The 14,803-nt window shown below is 36.5% G+C and overlaps 1 protein-coding gene across 10 annotated transcripts in view; it reads left to right on the top strand.

Moving 5' to 3' along the window:
- The window catches only part of DNTT (DNA nucleotidylexotransferase), a gene marked incomplete at its 5' end in the record, with an annotated part of 139,241 nt that overhangs the window by 35,773 nt on the left and 88,665 nt on the right, over positions 1–14,803 (top strand). For 9 of the 10 annotated variants that reach the window (XM_083866594.1, XM_083866595.1, XM_083866593.1 and 6 more), the window contains one exon: positions 12,660–12,762. Of the gene's footprint in view, positions 1–11,443; positions 11,541–12,659; positions 12,763–14,803 lie in introns of those variants that run through there. The other variant, XM_083866587.1, reaches the window with a different exon arrangement.

A 14,803-nucleotide genomic window follows, 5' to 3' on the forward strand; every position in this document is an offset into this window, starting at 1 on the left:
CTGCACATGTATGGGCGGCGTTAGGGTGGGGAGATCCAGCACAGCTCCCAGCACATGGTCTGACTATGGAAATCATGGAGTAGCTGGTGCTGAGGCTCTCTGGAGCACTGGCAGTGGGAGCCACAACTTTGTCCACAGAGCCCACAGCCAAATGTCTGGGCCAGTCTTTGGTACACAGAATGGCCAAGTGTTTAATGGAATTATATTGTAGTAACTGGTTTATTTGACTGTTTTAGTCAGTGTTGTGAGTGTAAGCACAGGCATTAACAGCTTTTTATAAAGTTGGAAGACTTGCTGCTAAGAAGTATGAAGCCAGTAGTTATGGTGTGCCTGGAATTTCCCTGGAAGCCTCTGAGTTGTTGAACAATTGTTATTAATTTTCTGTCTTGTACTCTGCATAGAATTGCAGGGTACTTTAAAAGATTCTAACCTCTATAAATTAGCCTGATTTCCTTTAAGCTGAAAGGCTTTGAGCTAATTAATCCTCTGAGTTGCTGTTCACAGTAGTAAGTTCACAGCTGAGCTGATCCATTACCTTTATGGGAGGAATTAATTCCATGGAAGAGGTTAGCTCTCTCAGGGTGGGAACAGTGCTCCACCTGTGCTACATCTCCACTGTGGAACTGTTTGTGGTTTTGTTGTCTTTTTATTTTTGTTGGATTGTACATGAATAAGCATATATATCTATATACAGGCAAAATGAAAAAAATAATAATACAAAGTGATCATTTGAAACTCTGGCCTACTTTTTATGTGGTTACAAATGGAACTCCTGTGGGAAGACTTTATAGCATTTTTATTTTCCTTGACAAAGATTGTATGTTCCTTCAGTTTAAAAGGATGAGAAACCTTAATGACCATGAATTCTCACTGTTGGTCTAAAGAAGGTACTGGAAAAGATTGGTGCTCTTACAGTTAGAATTAGGATAAACACAAGAAAAAAAGTCCTATAAACAAAATTATATAGAGTAACTTTCATAAAAACAAGCAAAAGAGATATAAAATGAGATTAAATATCCAGTTGCAGGAATGGATCTTAAATCTGAGTCACAGTATTCAGTAAGTTATAAGGAAAAATGTAATAAAAAAAGCTGTATCATGGATGACATATTTTATATATATGAGAGGAGATTAGTAAAATAGTGAAAGATGTCTGAAAATGAGCTTGGAATACTTTGTGCAATTCAGGTCATTTTAGATATACTAGATAGGACCTTGTAAAACAAAAAAAATATACAAGCCAACAAAGAAATGCCTCAACCCCTCCCCAAAAAGCTCAAGTACATTAAACTTAAACATCCAGTAACTACTGTGTGTATATATGCATTGAGAAGAAAAGATGAACAGCAGATTGTTATTGATATGCTGTAAAATTTAAAGCTAAATTCAAATATAAAACTAGACATATTTTCTCTGAAATGATTATTTCTTCCCAGCAGGAAATAAATTTGGGCATGAAATACCTTTTCTCTTAAAAGAAAAATTCCTGGCATTTTTTGTATGGTTTGTTATCTTGAAGATCTTAGCTTCTACCATGAATTAGATTTCTACAGAAAACAGGAGAGTACCAAAAACCTCAAGTTATATTAATAAGTGGTGACTAAACTATTTTTAGCACTTTTAAATATTTGTGCTCAATGTAGGATAAGATATCTGGTTTTCAAGGATAAATCCAGTGTTTCTGCTAGCTGAATATAGACTGAACTCTCTGAAGACTTACATACAGATTCAGTACCTGTCTTAAGAGATCTGCAACTTGAGAAGCTGTCCAGTTCTCAAACTCCTCTTGAGATGGCAGTTTTGTGGTCATGCTTCTATCCAGGGAGCAAAACCTGATCTGCATGAGTAATACTGAACTCTTGCTTTACTGTTTTTTACTGATGTAGAAATCCGAGAAGGAAGTTCTTTTTGCAACTTTTTTCCTGTTTACTCACTTAAAGTGAACGCCTGTAAAGGGTGATTTACGAAGTACCAATGTTCTTCTGAGTGATTCCAGTATAAGGAAACTGGTTGTTATATCAACATATGCACCTGTCATTACTGAAAATGTTTAAATGTCTCATCTGCTATCCTTAACATTTTCCTGCATGTATTTTTACTATTAGAGTGACTGACAGGTCAGTTGTTGCCAGTGAATACCTTTTTGCTGTTTTCTGACTTGCCAGAACACTGAATCTGGCAAAACTCAACTCCCAGAGTTTCAGAAATAGGATTGAAGCTCTTGCATTTTAAATTTGGCTTTCTCAGAAAAACCTTCTAGGTGCTTGGCTGGCATATTATGAAGAAATTATATTGAATTTCATAGTGCTTTGTAGTGTTCAGTGTTTCATAATGTTGGCTGTGAGTTTTTCCAAGGGGAGCACCATCTTCCAGGATGACAGGGGTCAGAAATATTCTTTCCACTGTATGCAGGACCAGAAGAGAGAGCTGCATGTATTCCTTAAGAAATTTTACTTGCCTAGTTTGAGTGCAGGAGTGATTTTGTCAGTTGTAGAGTCTGTGCATTGTGAAGGTGGGAAGCAGCTGGGTAGGAGATGTGTGAGTTACAGGTTTAATGGCTGCTTACAGGAAAGAGCAAAATAACAGATGGCATCAGGTGTGAAACATGAATAATGTGAAGTGCAGATATTTATGTGGTACAGGCTGTTTGCTTGCTGAGTAGGTGTAAGCAGCCCTAGTTTTGAACATCTCAAAGGCAAATTAAAAGCAGTGCTTTAAGAATTTTGGTGTGCTGCCAGCTGTACCTGCTCCTTCTCCCCTGATTCCCCATCAGGCCGGGAGCGTTTTCTGAAGTACTGAGATGCAAGGAACTGCTCCAGGCTGCCAGCTGTGTCCTGTGCTGTCACCTTCCTGCACTGCCTGGTGGCTGCAGGGTGAGCTGCAGCCCTGCCCTGCCCTGCCAGCTGCCCTGCCTGGCTGTGCACCCACATCCTCCTTCTCCTACCCACTTTCTCTGCTCTCCCTCAACACTAAATTGTGGCCAGGTCTTCTGTGTTGACTTCACCTTAATGTGTGTTCTAGGCTCTTAGGACAGTACTCAAAAAAGGCCAGTGTTTATGCAGTCCACCTCTCTCCACTGAATGAGGCAGATCTGCTTGGGAAGGTGGTGCTCAGTTTTGTGCTCCCAAGGGGGCTGTAGCATAGGTGGTTCAACTAAAGGAACTGTAAGACTTGCAAGAAATATTTTTCCATTTGTGTTTTAGTCAGATTAAACATAGTAACAAGAGAAAAAAGAAAAGAAAAAAAAAAGACCAGGGACATGGGGAGGTTCATCTGGGATCCTGCATCTCATCTGTTGATGCTGATGTTGTCCTTGGCTCAACTGATGCTGTAGTTTTCTGTCCTTAAGTGTGTGTGACAGAAATGGAGAATACTGTCATGCACTTCCACCTGCTTTCCATTATCCTCAAGGGGATTATTTCAAGAGTTGTTGGCTGGAGAGCTCCAAATTTGATTACTGATTCTACTTACTACCCTCATACTTCTGGTTCCTCTTTGTAAAGATAAGCCCAAATAAATACGTGCACTTGAACACAGGTTGGCTGTGAGGACTGTCATGGGGGGAGTTCTTGAGCAGAACACTGCTTCCAGTCTTCCCTAGATAAAGACAGGCCACAGAAATGGTTTCTTTCCAATCTTTCAGGTGCTTTTTTCAAAAATATAATTTTGAAGCAGATTGTAGATACTTGAATGTGAAACAGCACTAGCCTAGGGCAGGTCAGGCTTGCTTGCTACTTGAAAATTCCCTGGAGCCTCCTGATCTGCTGTGAACCTTGGCAGGCTTAAAAATGTATTTGGGTACATAGGGGCAGAAAGTTATCTGCTATTTTAAAAACTTGTGTCTTCCTGGCAACATTACACTCAATCTGTACTATTTACAATTTCATTCCTCCAAAAAAAGGTAGAAATCTGATTTAATATATTAAGAAATTTCATTTTTTGAGCCCTATGTAAAAAGGACATTTAGTACTTGAGAACTACTGAATTTCAGAGGAATCTAAAGGTGTGCATTTTATACACCAGGTATTTTGTCCTCTAAAGAGAAATTCATTCTCATACAGAAGCTGTATATCAAGCAGAGTTAACACATCTTTACACTATATATTGGCAGAAGTTCATTTCCTAAAATCTGTAATGTACAAGCAACATAAAGAACAAGTTTTTGGCAAGCTACATCTCCTTGGCTTTTTGTAAATTAAGTTCTCAATTTGTGATTTCATAGCAATAGTTAAAAAGCAGTATGAAAACTGTTTCCTAGATCATACCACTGGCATTTTTTACTAAATACTCTCTATATGTTCATGAAAATAAGCACTACATCTGTTAAACTTATCTCAAAACTTTTGAAGTCAAGTTCGGCTTTGCAAAACTCCGTAGCAGCTGCAAGCAACTTGTTTTACTGGATGTAACATTGGAATTCTGCCTCGGGAAAATATACTTGAGCAAAATAGGTCAATGAAATATTACTGTACAGAAAATATGAACCATTGTCCCTGTTTGTTTTTTTCCCATTTTATACAAAAATAATGAAAGTAACAGGACTTACCACATAGTCATTTTTTTTTCTCCCAGGCACACATGTTGGAGTTGATTCCAAGCAAGTTAAAGGAACAGTTTCTCATGTCTGCTCTTCCTCCTTAAACAGTTCCATATGTATTTTGTTGTTGTTAGTGTGATTGACAGGCTTGGGATTCACGGTGGGTGGGAGAAAAACATTCTTAAAGCAAAAAAGCTAGAATATACTCATCGTCTAAATAAGTCTACAAGAATGTTGGAAAATGAAGTCTTGCTTACAGCTATCTGTCTAGAAGTTTGATTAAATTCTTCCTAATTGGTGTTGTCCTTTTTCTTTTTTCTCATTTAACAGGAAATAAAAATAGCAACAGAATCCACAGAAATCACAGAGTCTGAAGGGGACCTGGGGAGATCTTGGCAAGATTTCAGCAGAGAGACAGGATCAAACACAACTAGAGGAAATAGGGTCAGTCTTGGAAATTAGTTCAGTAATCCATTTTTTTAAACTGAGTTCTTGGGGATGCATCAGATTCACCACGTCCTTGAGTGAACAGCAGGAAGAAGATCTAGAATAAATTTTGTGCTCTACTGCTGGAGGAAGCAAAAGGAGATGTTTGTAAGGATAATTGCTATCTAAGCACCAGATGGGCTTAACTAGGACATCCTGCTGTTTCTGAAGGAGAAAATCCAATTTCATGAACATTTGTTCAAAAGTAGCAGTTTGGGAAACTCTTGTTGAGTCTTTTCCCTTTCAGCACACTCTTCAATTTGACTGTATCTTACTGAAAAATGAAGTGTCTAAACAGGTCCCAGTACACTGTTTATCCCATGGAAACCACCTCTGGCTCAGTAATATCCTGATAGACTTCAGGAGTATGCTTATTATGCAGCACCCATGTTATCAACAAAATCCTAAATACAGTTAAGACAAGGAACTCTATTTGAAATACTCTTAGAGTCTGGAAGTGATTCACAGATTATGTTCTCAATGAGAGTCAAATAATCTCTTACAGCAAACAGTGCTTTAATCACGTTTATCTAGTTTGTATGTGATGATTTTTATGTGGGGCCTTATTAAAAGCATCAGTGATAACATGGCCTTGGTGCCCCTTATCTAGGTAGCTATCATAATGAGGAAGGAAATGAGATTGGTTTGACACAGTTCCTTAGAAGTCAATTTTTCTGCAGAAACAATTTATAGGTATATTGAGGACCAACATTTGTGTTCTATATTCAAGAGAATTGAAGTTGGGCTGACTGTTCTCTAGTTTGCTCTCCTCCTTCTCTTTGATATTCAAGGGGAAATATTTGCCCTATAGATACATGAGGTATATCTATAAAAACCCTGTTCCAGAGTCTTGGGTTTCCTTTGTGACTGAAGTAGATTGTTTTTTATGATTTTGATAAGTCCATTCAGGAGTTTTTCAGAGGCCAAGGAGAGCTACACCTGCTTAAGAACTCCATGGATCTTTGCCAATCTTCTTATTTTCTGTCACAGTGTTTTCCTCCATCTTTGTTTCTGTGAGAGCATTCAGTGCTCCACCAGGGAGAATCACAGGACATAATATATACGTGTTTGTCCAAAAGTTATGAAAATATTCATATTATGAAATGGGCATGTGGGTTTTTTCCATGTCTGTTGTTCTAGTTTTGATATTCGGCATTTCTTGGGATCACAAAAGACTGAGAATCAAAGAAGCCTCAAATGGAAAAAATATGAAAAAAAACCCCAGACTCCCAAAAACTTGTTGAGAATTGTTAGTACCATTGCTACACCAAGGATGTACACTGATTTGAAACCTATTGCCTTTAAATCACTTCCACTATATACAATTTGCTGCCCTTTTTTCTTCATTTCAGTCACTCTTCAATCCATTTCTGGGGCATTCTGGGGCAGGTTTCAACTGAATTTTAATTATTGCCGAATGCTGAGGGATTTTGTTTGCGTGTTTTGTCACAAAGGAGGGATACATGACATAAACCCCACTGTCTCAAGGACAGTTGCTCTTTGTGTTATTATTCAACCTTCTGCAATCTTTTAATATGGCTTTTCATTGTTAGTTTGACCTTCTCTTTGGGTCTAGCAATTCAGCTGCTATTCTAGAGAGCTTTGACACAACGAACCATGCATTAAAAATGTACTTATTCTCATAGGTATTTGTTGGTAGCCTGGATTCTGCACCTAGTTTTCTTTATCTTTTCAAAAATTCATGTTTTTAACTAGTACAATAAAATATAACAGTAATAAAACCAAAACCTGCTACAAAAGTGACATTGTTCATTAGAAATTCTCTTTGATTTTTTTGAAGGCTGGAATTGATGCTGTAGTGCTTAGTTGTGATATCCTTTGCAAGTTCTCAGTATTCTTTGCTGTTTAACTGAGCCATTTTTTTGATTATTATTCTTTTGAACACATTGGTAAAACTTGCTGTCTGTTCCTCTAGATTCATATGCTGTCTTGTATAGTTTGAACTTAGACTTTATATAGTTTCTTTATAAAACCTTTCCTTTGAAATTCATCTGTGTTGACTCTTCTGATAAAAATATGGAAAAATGTGTATGAACAGCTTTCCATCTGGCAACATTTTTATGCACTAAAACCTAGTGAGTAAATTTAAAACCAGAAAATCAGTATTGTTTCAGTGTCCTGCCTTATTTAAGTAAAATTCCTAGCAACTTAAATTTGAAATGCTGTGGGTGATGGTTGTTTTAATTTTTTTTTTAAATATTCTCTCATGGATTTTGTTAGTCTAATGAATTCTTGTCCAACCACTATTGATTTTTTTGAGGCTTGAGCATTGATATATGTAGAAAGTATTTTACTGTGCCCATGATTCTTGCTATGAAATAAATGGAAAAATTAATACTTCAGCTTTCAGTGGCATCACTGCATGGTATTTTACAGTGGAAGATAACAGCAATGTGTATTGTATAATACAGTGCCATGGTATGTTATGGTACTACATTATAGTGTGTCTGTGATTCTGACATGCAGGTTTCCTTCAAAAACTTGTACAGGTGAATTCTCAAAGATCGGAACTTCCTTTCTCCTACTTATTTGTGGGGAACAGGACACTTTGAATCCAGAATCTTTCTGTAGGACAGAAGGACGTCTGACTAAATGTTATAGAGAGGAGGGAGAGTCTGAGAACAGAATCTGCCATATAAAGTTGTTTGGGTAAGGTATTTATTGCTTATTGTCACAAAGACAGCATGTGGAAGGAAGGAAGGAAAGGAGCAAGAAGTGATTGTTTTGGGAGGACCAAAGGGTTCAGGGAAGCATTCTATTCACTATTCAAGAGGGACAGGGTGGAGTGCCCGTGACAGCTGGCCAGCATCCAGATATTGTTTGGACCAAAAATAAGCAGACCTCCTTTCCACTTCAAGTCAGCAGATCCCTGCAAATGACGTTGGGAAAATGAAGTTCTGAGCCTGTTAAATAAAGGAAGACAAAAGGAAGAATTCCAAAGAGAAATGGGAGCTTAAAGATTGATTGATAAATAGATATAAGATGGAGAAATTGAAGAAATTGACAAAGGGAGAGGGTTTTAGAAGTGGAAGGGTACAAAAAGTAAAGAAAAGGAGAAAGGAGACAAGTTCTATAAATATGGAATGTTTCTCAAGGTTTTTGGATTCATAAATAGGGCTTTTACATGTATTCAGTCAGCCTGCTGACATAGATAAAATTTAATGAGTGGAGTTTATTTGACAGTCAACAGAGAATATGATAAAATCTCAGTAAGAAGGACTTTGAAACCTGAGAGATCTAATATTTTTTTTTAAAATTCTGACTGTATTTGGGGAGATATCCAAAAGATATTTCAAGAGACACTATATTTGTGTTAATAAATTGTAAATGAAAAAACTATCAAGAATAAAATGACAAACTACTTTTGAATTTTTCTCATTTAACTCACAAAACTTGAACTCAGTAATTTCAATAACCTTTTATTCTAGATCCTTTTATTAGCTTGGTTTTGTTTATCATTTCGGTAATGGTAATGTTGTTGAACATCTATCACCATGGTGTTAAGTGAAATTACATCTAGGTAAAATGCTTTCATGATTACAGGAGGGATAAGAAAGGAACAAACACTCAGTGATGGATTGTTTCCCATACCAAATGTAGAGGAGTCTTTTATTGTTATATGCTGAATAAAGCCAGAGTTTGGTGTGCTTATGTCAATTCTCTTCATTTTCTTTTGTCAACTTTTGTGAACTTTTGTCAACCTTCCTCTCATACATTTAGCATCTCCAGTTCCATTGTCACAGAGATACTCGAGAAAAACTGTGAATTTTCTCAGATATGTTTTCTCTGCATAGTGCCAAAGTGCCTTGTAGAATCAGTGACAATACAAAGTTGTTCTGTTTATTCTCCCCTCTTCTCTAAAGCCAGCAGCCATCCTAATCATGTTGGTTTCTTTCCAAGAAAATATGTGTTGCCTATTGGAAATATGCTGGGGGGGACTTTGTTGTACCAGGTGGAATTACTGGGAATGAGGGTAGTAGTTAACTGCTGCTTATGTTGGTACCAATAAAGTATATCTCAAGATTTTTTGCTGTTCCTGGGGAATGTAGTAGGAAGTTTTTGCCTCAGTATTCATTCATATTGGAAACTAATGGAGGATACTCCAGTAGCATTTCTGTTGTGTGTTGTAAACATTCCTCTGATAAGCTTTTTGGGGGTTTCGATATGAGGTGTTTGGTATGCATCCATCTACTGACAGCATTATAAATATTGCATTTCTGACCTTCAGATTTTCTCTTTTGATCTCTGATTAAATGATATATTTGCTAGTTTGACACTGCTGACATTCTCTCTGTTTGGTCTAGCATTGTTATACCATGATTCCTTGTGATCCCATTGTCATGGGAATGATATATCTCAAATGATGAATATACTTTGAAGCAATGTGGGGAATAAAAAAATCACTGGCTAAACTGCATTTGCAAGAAGAGTTTCTATTGTAAAATTCCCACTTCAGTTTACAGTGTAAATTATTTACCTAATGTTGATGTATTTGACACTGCTGTTTTATCAGTTAGTATAAAGGAGGATAACATAATATTTGGGTGGATAGTAAGTGTCTTAATTATAGTTTTAAGCAGATTTTCCCTTACTTTTGTTTTTCCTTGCTCTTCATTGGGCAAATCTGCATTTGCAAGGCAATAAACTGAACAGTAGTAGAAATAGAAGCTTCCAATTTCCCTCAGCGATGAATGCTTCATTTCTCTAGAAATAATCTCTTCTCTAGAACTGGTGAATCTTAACTTCACTTCTAGAGAAGGGAATTGTCAGCCATAGGAAGTGAGAAAGAGAAGAAATCAACACAAAAATTTGCACTCTAGTATAATGTTTTTCTTACACTTGTTTTAAGTTTTTGAACAACTCAAAAGCCTTCTACCTTCTAATTCTACCTCAGAATTCCATGCCTGTTTTCAAAAGTTGATTAGAAGTATGATGTGAATAAAGACTTGGTAATGTTACCTGCATTCCTGATAAATTGAAGTCTGTTTAGATTCAAGTATTTTATGAAAAGTCAGTGGGAGCTTTTTATGCATAACCTTCATGTCCTTGTTCCTTTGTTATTAAAATGAAATGAGAACTTTTTTTAAAAAAGTTGACAATAAATGTCAGGCTGATAAAAACCTTTCCACTGACCTTCAAAGCAATGAGATTTGACCGTGATATGGTTATCCACTGAGGCCAGAAGTTACAAATCAGATGATGCAGTGATGACTTTCATCCTCTGGAATGTACATGTTCTGCATAACATCCCATGCCTCATTTGTCACCTCTTTTCCACTGTCCAGAGCATGATCTATTATTTCTGCTTGCAATTTTGCAGCTCTCCATTGCTGGCAGACTACAGCAGACAATTGAGTTCCCTGGCAATTCTCTCCTCTTGGTCAGCTGTGTCCCAGTTCATAATGCTTCATATGCTGTGCTGTATATGTGGTTGCCACAAATGAGTGCAAAAGCTATGGGAACAAACACTGGCCCTGATACACCTGTATCAGCAAAATAAATTGGAATGGCCCCTAGCTTATAACAGATTAAAAGTTATTTAATGTCCTAGTAAAATTGTTTTTAACTGTATTCATCTCCACTCTTTCCTGTTGAATAGGGTGGCTGACCTTTTGTTGGAATTTCAGGCGCAGAGATCATTTTATTGTTTAGAGTTAACATTGTGTCACAGTGTGTGCTGCAGGCACTCTGATCCAGTGTCCCTGTTGCATCACTGACATGATGCCATCAGTGCTGCTCCACTGGCCAGTCCAGCTTTTGGATTTCTACTGACAGTTTGCAGGGTACTTACATCAGCTTCAGTCGTGTTTTTTGTTCTGGTGTTAAAGTAAGGTCAATAACATGTAAGTGACAATAACTATCTAGTAATTTCAGGTTGCACCTGGAAAGACTCACAATTGCTGACTCATTAAATAATTTCTTTTTTTACTGAGGATCTCTTTTCCCCCATAACTTTATCTATCAAGACTTCATAGATCCAAAAGGAAGCTTGAATTGGGATATTGAAAGACTTAAGTGTCTTAAGAACTGAGGTTCTGCTCTGGATGGACTGAAGTCAGGAACTTCATGATACTATAAATAATTACTTTCATTTTTCTTTTTGTTCTCATAATAGATGAATTGCACTCAGCTCTCTTAACTCTTGCTGTTTCTCACAGCATGCAAACCCCTGTGAGTCAACACTTTCTGTGTAAGAGCAGAACAGCAGGAGAGAAAGGCCATAAAGAATGCAATATTTTTTGTGAGAGTTTCTTAGATTGGTCTTCAGATTTTTTATGTGTTTCCCAGGAAACCTGAGAGCTCAGATACTTGCTTGTCAAACTAAATAGGCTGAAACACCTCTCCTGCACAAGTGTGGTTAAGAATTTCTAAGAAGGTGAGGAACATCCTAGGAGGGAGATGGTGACCAACTTTGGCTGTGTCTCTGAAAGACTGGATTTCACCCTGCTACTGATACAAATCAGACTGAAAAAAAGACCAGACCCCTCTGTTTGATGTGAGCCAATATATTAATTCATAAAGATTGCCTTCCTGCCTCCTATTTTTTTTCCCCCTGAGTTTCTGTCAATTTGTCTGTTTTTAGATTATGAACTGCCTCTGGGAATGGGGTGTTACCCCCTTCTTGAAAGATTAGAAACACCTCAAAAACAAGGTGATTCTGTTGTGGAAAAGCAGCTTTCTGTGTCTGTTCACCCTGTCTGAAAGACAGAGCATTCATATTTATGGTGTTTAATTCTCTAACAAAAACGTCCTTACCTGTACTGCTTATAACTAATAAGAAAATACATTTACAGTTAGTTCCCTCTATGAGCTCCAGTTTTAAAACTTCAAAAGTATTTTGTGCAACTGCATATAGAAGGGTCCTAGAACATCTGCCTTACAAAAGAAGATTCTGTTCAAATAAAATCAGTCTCAGTTGAAATTCAGTATTTTGTATAAAATTTCAGTGCTATTTGATAGCTTCATAATAGTAGAATTTAGGTGGAATATTGAATAACTTTCCTTGTTTCAGAAGGCATCACCTCCTTTAAGATTTAGTTGTAAAATTTTTGCCTAATACTTTGGCTTTTGGATTTATCATTATTTGGAAACTTGAAAAGCAAAATGAAGTAAACTTTTTGAATGGAGATGACACTACTCCATTTGTTCACAGAGGAGATGAAAATAATACTGGGAACTATTTGTCAAATGTTATATGGATTTTCAGTATTGAAGCTTGATTTTTTGTGAGGACATTTTAGTAGGTTTTTATCAAGTTCCCCAGTTGATTTTATGCTTTGTATTGTTTGTACACTATGAGCGTTCTACTAAATGTTCTAAATAATTTTATTTTGCATTAACTCCCACAGAACATGCTGCAGAAAATTGTTAATCTGATTATTTTGTTTAGACATCTAAATTGCAAATCCATTGCAGATAAATCCACTCATTTTTATAAACAGAATAAGCAAAGATAAAAGCACTTTCTGAAAGGATGCCTTTTAGTGAACTGTTTTATTAGAATGACCCCAGAACCACTCAGTTAAAGTTCAGGGAGAAGAACTTGAATCAAATGAAGTGCTGTTTATTTCCAGAGAGGATCTTAATCCTTAACATGCTTTGCTTAATGTTTCAGGATCTTCTGGGGAAAGTTAGTGTTTGCTGTTCTTTGAAGTTACCATTCTGAAGACTTTGCAAGAGAACAGTGAACTTTGCTGGACTGACAGAGCACAAAGGACGTGAAATTATATCACTGTTAATGAATGTTTTTCAGCACATTTTGAGAAGATGAGTTGGTGTTAAAAAGACGTGAAGAGAATCGATGATAACTATGCATTTTACTCTTTGAATAACATTTCAGATTAAAAATAACAACACGCTCTCCTCTCCTCAAGCATGATGAGGTCATAGTAAAACAGGGAAGGTGAGCTAGCACAACCTGCAGTGAGGAATAAGCTGTTACAGTCAGTCATAGCAGGTGGGAGACCCTGTGTGTTTTCAGTTCCTAATAGGGTGAAAACAGAAACCAGGAAAGACTTTCTGAATGGTGAAAGGCATTTTAAGTTGGATAGATTTTAATCTAGGGCAGCAGATCTTATATAAGGTCTAACTAGTAAAGCTTACTTCTGAAAGATTAGTATGATGAAGCTGCAAATCCATTTTGAAATAGACTGCTTGACTTGAAGAACAAGTAGTGAACTTGGAGGTGAAATTCTCACCAAATATATACAGGGAGTAGGTGCCAGTGGCCACATACATGTGTATGTGTACTGTACAGCTTTTTCTTGCTTCTTCAACAAAATATAGTGAATACCATTTTAATTAGATTTCATTTCATTGTTCTACATTTGATTCTTACAGGATTAACAAATATGATTTCAAATAAGTCACTGCGGTGGCAAATCTCCTAACAATAATGCTTAGATGTATTTATTGTTCACGGTAAATTCCAGTGGGAACAAAACACTAGTCAGCAAATCCTGATTTAATCAGCTCTCGTCCTATATATTTATTCTATATATTTATTCTGAAATTTAATAATGATGATCAAAAACACCTTTCACAGCAAAAGAATGAATGATAATCCACAGTTGCAAAAATCTGCTATCACAGTCTTAGAGAAACAGTTTCATTTCATTGGGTTGTAATACTCTAGACCTATCTGAACTCTTTTGCTATATATACAGTGCATGTAGGAGGTGGTAGCATTTAGTTAAGAGAAATACAAGGGACTATAATGTCATGTTGTAGCAGCCCATAAGGGGGAGTATTCAACTGCATTGAATCCTTAGAATTCAGGAACAGAGAAAGAAGGAGAACTAATGCAAGGCTGTTGATCTCCTGTTGACAGTGAAAAGTAATCTTCTAAAAGAAGAGTTTGACAGTTCTTTAGACTCAAAATAATTTTCACTCCATGTATGCATAAAATCAAATTGCAAATGTCTCACTGATGCAGAACCAGAATAAATAGTTTTCAACAATGGAGGGTTGTTTGGTTTTTTTTGTTGCTTTTTTCATTTATTTGACTAGATGGTTAATTTATTAAGAGTTTAGTTTGGAATATTTATACATAAAAATGACTGTTTAATTTTCTTTCCCATATTCATACATGTTCTACCTGTAATTTTACCATAAATAATTGATGTACTTCTTTCACATTGGTGTTGTTTACAAAAGGACCTTTTATTGTTACTGCTGTAACTGAGATAGGAATCTAGCCCACAGTGCACATTCATGCTGGAGACATTTGCAGCTGTCAGGGTTGGCAGCTCATTGTCTTGTTTTGAGATCTGTGGATAAAACCCAGTGCAGATTAATGACAAGATACAGGATATATAGTTTTTTTTTGATAACTGACACTTGGTATCAAGGGGGCTTAACATAACAGTTGACTATTAGTTTATCCTGGCAATTTTTGTGTGCAAGGCAGTAGAGTAAAGCCACACTTCGGGAAGAAAATGCTATACTTCGTATTTTATTTGGGAATCTCCATGCTTTTATTAAATGCTATTTACACAATTTAAGCAAGTCATAATTATTGAAGTTGGACAAAATTCTTAATGTTCCCCTATTTGTCAGCAGTGAAAAGGCAATGAATTCAGAATTTTGTGCTGTACTAGTGTGCAACAGCCTCACACTGAAAAAGCAAAATATTGCAAAATATTTTACTAACTCTAGAAAATATTTTCAAATTAATTTTTATTGTGACTGGCATATGAAAGTGTTGAAGTTTCACTTTCCTTTTTGTCTGCCAGGGCTGATATTCCCCATGAGCATACA

Source organism: Zosterops lateralis (assembly GCF_965231275.1).
Source record: "Zosterops lateralis genome assembly, chromosome: 8".
Taxonomy (NCBI): Eukaryota; Metazoa; Chordata; class Aves; order Passeriformes; family Zosteropidae; genus Zosterops; species Zosterops lateralis.